General features: G+C 50.2%; 1 protein-coding gene across 1 annotated transcript in view; it reads left to right on the forward strand.

The window, feature by feature from the left end:
• Nucleotides 1-2,365, forward strand: part of LOC129849798 (DNA topoisomerase 3-alpha-like) — a 9,971-nt gene extending 7,606 nt beyond the window's left edge. Inside the window, exon 8 of the mRNA XM_055916564.1 lies at nt 1-2,365. This exon is cut by the window's left edge and continues 1,387 nt beyond it. The gene's annotated coding sequence lies outside the window, so the exon portion shown is untranslated.
• The last annotated feature ends 5,332 nt before the right edge of the window (nt 2,366-7,697 follow it).

Raw genomic sequence — 7,697 nt, forward strand, 5'->3', positions numbered from 1 at the left:
TAGTGGTCTACCAGATCTGTATGGAGGTAGGAGGGGTGTCTGTCTAGTACTCTACCAGATCTGTATGGAGGTAGGAGGGGTGTCTGTCTAGTACTCTACCAGATCTGTATGGAGGTAGGAGGGGTGTCTGTCTGTCTAGTACTCTACCAGATCTGTATGGAGGTAGGAGGGGTGTCTGTCTAGTACTCTACCAGATCTGTATGGAGGTAGGAGGGGTGTCTGTCTAGTACTCTACCAGATCTGTATGGAGGTAGGAGGGGTGTCTGTCTGTCTAGTACTCTACCAGATCTGTATGGAGGTAGGAGGGGTGTCTGTCTAGTACTCTACCAGATCTGTATGGAGGTAGGAGGGGTGTCTGTCTAGTGGTCTACCAGATCTGTATGGAGGTAGGAGGGGTGTCTGTCTGTCTAGTACTCTACCAGATCTGTATGGAGGTAGGAGGGGTGTCTGTCTGTCTAGTACTCTACCAGATCTGTATGGAGGTAGGAGGGGTGTCTGTCTGTCTAGTACTCTACCAGATCTGTATGGAGGTAGGAGGGGTGTCTGTCTGTCTAGTGGTCTACCAGATCTGTATGGAGGTAGGAGGGGTGTCTGTCTAGTACTCTACCAGATCTGTATGGAGGTAGGAGGGGTGTCTGTCTGTCTAGTACTCTACCAGATCTGTATGGAGGTAGGAGGGGTGTCTGTCTGTCTAGTACTCTACCAGATCTGTATGGAGGTAGGAGGGGTGTCTGTCTAGTACTCTACCAGATCTGTATGGAGGTAGGAGGGGTGTCTGTCTAGTACTCTACCAGATCTGTATGGAGGTAGGAGGGGTGTCTGTCTAGTACTCTACCAGATCTGTATGGAGGTAGGAGGGGTGTCTGTCTGTCTAGTACTCTACCAGATCTGTATGGAGGTAGGAGGGGTGTCTGTCTAGTACTCTACCAGATCTGTATGGAGGTAGGAGGGGTGTCTGTCTAGTGGTCTACCAGATCTGTATGGAGGTAGGAGGGGTGTCTGTCTAGTACTCTACCAGATCTGTATGGAGGTAGGAGGGGTGTCTGTCTAGTGGTCTACCAGATCTGTATGGAGGTAGGAGGGGTGTCTGTCTAGTACTCTACCAGATCTGTATGGAGGTAGGAGGGGTGTCTGTCTAGTACTCTACCAGATCTGTATGGAGGTAGGAGGGGTGTCTGTCTGTCTAGTACTCTACCAGATCTGTATGGAGGTAGGAGGGGTGTCTGTCTGTCTAGTGGTCTACCAGATCTGTATGGAGGTAGGAGGGGTGTCTGTCTAGTACTCTACCAGATCTGTATGGAGGTAGGAGGGGTGTCTGTCTAGTACTCTACCAGATCTGTATGGAGGTAGGAGGGGTGTCTGTCTAGTGGTCTACCAGATCTGTATGGAGGTAGGAGGGGTGTCTGTCTAGTACTCTACCAGATCTGTATGGAGGTAGGAGGGGTGTCTGTCTAGTGGTCTACCAGATCTGTATGGAGGTAGGAGGGGTGTCTGTCTAGTGGTCTACCAGATCTGTATGGAGGTAGGAGGGGTGTCTGTCTAGTACTCTACCAGATCTGTATGGAGGTAGGAGGGGTGTCTGTCTAGTACTCTACCAGATCTGTATGGAGGTAGGAGGGGTGTCTGTCTGTCTAGTACTCTACCAGATCTGTATGGAGGTAGGAGGGGTGTCTGTCTAGTACTCTACCAGATCTGTATGGAGGTAGGAGGGGTGTCTGTCTAGTACTCTACCAGATCTGTATGGAGGTAGGAGGGGTGTCTGTCTGTCTAGTACTCTACCAGATCTGTATGGAGGTAGGAGGGGTGTCTGTCTAGTACTCTACCAGATCTGTATGGAGGTAGGAGGGGTGTCTGTCTGTCTAGTACTCTACCAGATCTGTATGGAGGTAGGAGGGGTGTCTGTCTGTCTAGTACTCTACCAGATCTGTATGGAGGTAGGAGGGGTGTCTGTCTAGTACTCTACCAGATCTGTATGGAGGTAGGAGGGGTGTCTGTCTGTCTAGTACTCTACCAGATCTGTATGGAGGTAGGAGGGGTGTCTGTCTGTCTAGTACTCTACCAGATCTGTATGGAGGTAGGAGGGGTGTCTGTCTGTCTAGTACTCTACCAGATCTGTATGGAGGTAGGAGGGGTGTCTGTCTGTCTAGTACTCTACCAGATCTGTATGGAGGTAGGAGGGGTGTCTGTCTAGTACTCTACCAGATCTGTATGGAGGTAGGAGGGGTGTCTGTCTGTCTAGTACTCTACCAGATCTGTATGGAGGTAGGAGGGGTGTCTGTCTAGTACTCTACCAGATCTGTATGGAGGTAGGAGGGGTGTCTGTCTAGTACTCTACCAGATCTGTATGGAGGTAGGAGGGGTGTCTGTCTAGTACTCTACCAGATCTGTATGGAGGTAGGAGGGGTGTCTGTCTAGTACTCTACCAGATCTGTATGGAGGTAGGAGGGGTGTCTGTCTAGTACTCTACCAGATCTGTATGGAGGTAGGAGGGGTGTCTGTCTAGTACTCTACCAGATCTGTATGGAGGTAGGAGGGGTGTCTGTCTAGTACTCTACCAGATCTGTATGGAGGTAGGTGGGGTGTCTGTCTAGTACTCTACCAGATCTGTATGGAGGTAGGAGGGGTGTCTGTCTGTCTAGTACTCTACCAGATCTGTATGGAGGTAGGAGGGGTGTCTGTCTAGTACTCTACCAGATCTGTATGGAGGTAGGAGGGGTGTCTGTCTGTCTAGTACTCTACCAGATCTGTATGGAGGTAGGAGGGGTGTCTGTCTAGTACTCTACCAGATCTGTATGGAGGTAGGAGGGGTGTCTGTCTAGTACTCTACCAGATCTGTATGGAGGTAGGAGGGGTGTCTGTCTGTCTAGTACTCTACCAGATCTGTATGGAGGTAGGAGGGGTGTCTGTCTGTCTAGTACTCTACCAGATCTGTATGGAGGTAGGAGGGGTGTCTGTCTAGTACTCTACCAGATCTGTATGGAGGTAGGAGGGGTGTCTGTCTGTCTAGTACTCTACCAGATCTGTATGGAGGTAGGAGGGGTGTCTGTCTGTCTAGTACTCTACCAGATCTGTATGGAGGTAGGAGGGGTGTCTGTCTGTCTAGTACTCTACCAGATCTGTATGGAGGTAGGAGGGGTGTCTGTCTGTCTAGTACTCTACCAGATCTGTATGGAGGTAGGAGGGGTGTCTGTCTGTCTAGTACTCTACCAGATCTGTATGGAGGTAGGAGGGGTGTCTGTCTGTCTAGTACTCTACCAGATCTGTATGGAGGTAGGAGGGGTGTCTGTCTGTCTAGTACTCTACCAGATCTGTATGGAGGTAGGAGGGGTGTCTGTCTGTCTAGTACTCTACCAGATCTGTATGGAGGTAGGAGGGGTGTCTGTCTAGTACTCTACCAGATCTGTATGGAGGTAGGAGGGGTGTCTGTCTAGTACTCTACCAGATCTGTATGGAGGTAGGAGGGGTGTCTGTCTGTCTAGTACTCTACCAGATCTGTATGGAGGTAGGAGGGGTGTCTGTCTGTCTAGTACTCTACCAGATCTGTATGGAGGTAGGTGGGGTGTCTGTCTAGTACTCTACCAGATCTGTATGGAGGTAGGAGGGGTGTCTGTCTAGTACTCTACCAGATCTGTATGGAGGTAGGAGGGGTGTCTGTCTAGTACTCTACCAGATCTGTATGGAGGTAGGAGGGGTGTCTGTCTGTCTAGTACTCTACCAGATCTGTATGGAGGTAGGAGGGGTGTCTGTCTAGTACTCTACCAGATCTGTATGGAGGTAGGAGGGGTGTCTGTCTAGTACTCTACCAGATCTGTATGGAGGTAGGAGGGGTGTCTGTCTGTCTAGTACTCTACCAGATCTGTATGGAGGTAGGAGGGGTGTCTGTCTAGTACTCTACCAGATCTGTATGGAGGTAGGAGGGGTGTCTGTCTGTCTAGTACTCTACCAGATCTGTATGGAGGTAGGAGGGGTGTCTGTCTGTCTAGTACTCTACCAGATCTGTATGGAGGTAGGAGGGGTGTCTGTCTAGTACTCTACCAGATCTGTATGGAGGTAGGAGGGGTGTCTGTCTAGTACTCTACCAGATCTGTATGGAGGTAGGAGGGGTGTCTGTCTGTCTAGTACTCTACCAGATCTGTATGGAGGTAGGAGGGGTGTCTGTCTGTCTAGTACTCTACCAGATCTGTATGGAGGTAGGAGGGGTGTCTGTCTAGTACTCTACCAGATCTGTATGGAGGTAGGAGGGGTGTCTGTCTGTCTAGTACTCTACCAGATCTGTATGGAGGTAGGAGGGGTGTCTGTCTAGTACTCTACCAGATCTGTATGGAGGTAGGAGGGGTGTCTGTCTAGTACTCTACCAGATCTGTATGGAGGTAGGAGGGGTGTCTGTCTAGTACTCTACCAGATCTGTATGGAGGTAGGAGGGGTGTCTGTCTAGTACTCTACCAGATCTGTATGGAGGTAGGAGGGGTGTCTGTCTGTCTAGTACTCTACCAGATCTGTATGGAGGTAGGAGGGGTGTCTGTCTAGTACTCTACCAGATCTGTATGGAGGTAGGAGGGGTGTCTGTCTGTCTAGTACTCTACCAGATCTGTATGGAGGTAGGAGGGGTGTCTGTCTAGTACTCTACCAGATCTGTATGGAGGTAGGAGGGGTGTCTGTCTGTCTAGTACTCTACCAGATCTGTATGGAGGTAGGAGGGGTGTCTGTCTGTCTAGTACTCTACCAGATCTGTATGGAGGTAGGAGGGGTGTCTGTCTAGTACTCTACCAGATCTGTATGGAGGTAGGAGGGGTGTCTGTCTGTCTAGTACTCTACCAGATCTGTATGGAGGTAGGAGGGGTGTCTGTCTGTCTAGTACTCTACCAGATCTGTATGGAGGTAGGAGGGGTGTCTGTCTGTCTAGTACTCTACCAGATCTGTATGGAGGTAGGAGGGGTGTCTGTCTGTCTAGTACTCTACCAGATCTGTATGGAGGTAGGAGGGGTGTCTGTCTAGTACTCTACCAGATCTGTATGGAGGTAGGAGGGGTGTCTGTCTGTCTAGTACTCTACCAGATCTGTATGGAGGTAGGAGGGGTGTCTGTCTAGTACTCTACCAGATCTGTATGGAGGTAGGAGGGGTGTCTGTCTAGTACTCTACCAGATCTGTATGGAGGTAGGAGGGGTGTCTGTCTAGTACTCTACCAGATCTGTATGGAGGTAGGAGGGGTGTCTGTCTAGTACTCTACCAGATCTGTATGGAGGTAGGAGGGGTGTCTGTCTAGTACTCTACCAGATCTGTATGGAGGTAGGAGGGGTGTCTGTCTAGTACTCTACCAGATCTGTATGGAGGTAGGAGGGGTGTCTGTCTAGTACTCTACCAGATCTGTATGGAGGTAGGTGGGGTGTCTGTCTAGTACTCTACCAGATCTGTATGGAGGTAGGAGGGGTGTCTGTCTGTCTAGTACTCTACCAGATCTGTATGGAGGTAGGAGGGGTGTCTGTCTAGTACTCTACCAGATCTGTATGGAGGTAGGAGGGGTGTCTGTCTAGTACTCTACCAGATCTGTATGGAGGTAGGAGGGGTGTCTGTCTGTCTAGTACTCTACCAGATCTGTATGGAGGTAGGAGGGGTGTCTGTCTAGTACTCTACCAGATCTGTATGGAGGTAGGAGGGGTGTCTGTCTAGTGGTCTACCAGATCTGTATGGAGGTAGGAGGGGTGTCTGTCTGTCTAGTGGTCTACCAGATCTGTATGGAGGTAGGAGGGGTGTCTGTCTAGTACTCTACCAGATCTGTATGGAGGTAGGAGGGGTGTCTGTCTGTCTAGTACTCTACCAGATCTGTATGGAGGTAGGAGGGGTGTCTGTCTAGTACTCTACCAGATCTGTATGGAGGTAGGAGGGGTGTCTGTCTAGTACTCTACCAGATCTGTATGGAGGTAGGAGGGGTGTCTGTCTAGTACTCTACCAGATCTGTATGGAGGTAGGAGGGGTGTCTGTCTAGTACTCTACCAGATCTGTATGGAGGTAGGTGGGGTGTCTGTCTAGTACTCTACCAGATCTGTATGGAGGTAGGAGGGGTGTCTGTCTGTCTAGTACTCTACCAGATCTGTATGGAGGTAGGAGGGGTGTCTGTCTAGTACTCTACCAGATCTGTATGGAGGTAGGAGGGGTGTCTGTCTAGTACTCTACCAGATCTGTATGGAGGTAGGAGGGGTGTCTGTCTGTCTAGTACTCTACCAGATCTGTATGGAGGTAGGAGGGGTGTCTGTCTAGTACTCTACCAGATCTGTATGGAGGTAGGAGGGGTGTCTGTCTAGTAGTCTACCAGATCTGTATGGAGGTAGGAGGGGTGTCTGTCTGTCTAGTGGTCTACCAGATCTGTATGGAGGTAGGAGGGGTGTCTGTCTAGTACTCTACCAGATCTGTATGGAGGTAGGAGGGGTGTCTGTCTGTCTAGTACTCTACCAGATCTGTATGGAGGTAGGAGGGGTGTCTGTCTAGTACTCTACCAGATCTGTATGGAGGTAGGAGGGGTGTCTGTCTAGTACTCTACCAGATCTGTATGGAGGTAGGAGGGGTGTCTGTCTAGTACTCTACCAGATCTGTATGGAGGTAGGAGGGGTGTCTGTCTAGTACTCTACCAGATCTGTATGGAGGTAGGAGGGGTGTCTGTCTAGTACTCTACCAGATCTGTATGGAGGTAGGAGGGGTGTCTGTCTAGTACTCTACCAGATCTGTATGGAGGTAGGAGGGGTGTCTGTCTAGTACTCTACCAGATCTGTATGGAGGTAGGAGGGGTGTCTGTCTAGTACTCTACCAGATCTGTATGGAGGTAGGAGGGGTGTCTGTCTAGTACTCTACCAGATCTGTATGGAGGTAGGAGGGGTGTCTGTCTAGTACTCTACCAGATCTGTATGGAGGTAGGAGGGGTGTCTGTCTGTCTAGTACTCTACCAGATCTGTATGGAGGTAGGAGGGGTGTCTGTCTGTCTAGTACTCTACCAGATCTGTATGGAGGTAGGAGGGGTGTCTGTCTAGTACTCTACCAGATCTGTATGGAGGTAGGAGGGGTGTCTGTCTAGTGGTCTACCAGATCTGTATGGAGGTAGGAGGGGTGTCTGTCTAGTACTCTACCAGATCTGTATGGAGGTAGGAGGGGTGTCTGTCTGTCTAGTACTCTACCAGATCTGTATGGAGGTAGGAGGGGTGTCTGTCTAGTGGTCTACCAGATCTGTATGGAGGTAGGAGGGGTGTCTGTCTAGTACTCTACCAGATCTGTATGGAGGTAGGAGGGGTGTCTGTCTGTCTAGTACTCTACCAGATCTGTATGGAGGTAGGAGGGGTGTCTGTCTAGTGGTCTACCAGATCTGTATGGAGGTAGGAGGGGTGTCTGTCTGTCTAGTACTCTACCAGATCTGTATGGAGGTAGGAGGGGTGTCTGTCTGTCTAGTACTCTACCAGATCTGTATGGAGGTAGGAGGGGTGTCTGTCTAGTACTCTACCAGATCTGTATGGAGGTAGGAGGGGTGTCTGTCTGTCTAGTACTCTACCAGATCTGTATGGAGGTAGGAGGGGTGTCTGTCTAGTGGTCTACCAGATCTGTATGGAGGTAGGAGGGGTGTCTGTCTAGTACTCTACCAGATCTGTATGGAGGTAGGAGGGGTGTCTGTCTGTCTAGTACTCTACCAGATCTGTATGGAGGTAGGAGGGGTGTCT

This window comes from Salvelinus fontinalis, unplaced genomic scaffold, assembly GCF_029448725.1.
Source record: "Salvelinus fontinalis isolate EN_2023a unplaced genomic scaffold, ASM2944872v1 scaffold_1704, whole genome shotgun sequence".
Taxonomy (NCBI): domain Eukaryota; kingdom Metazoa; phylum Chordata; class Actinopteri; order Salmoniformes; family Salmonidae; genus Salvelinus; species Salvelinus fontinalis.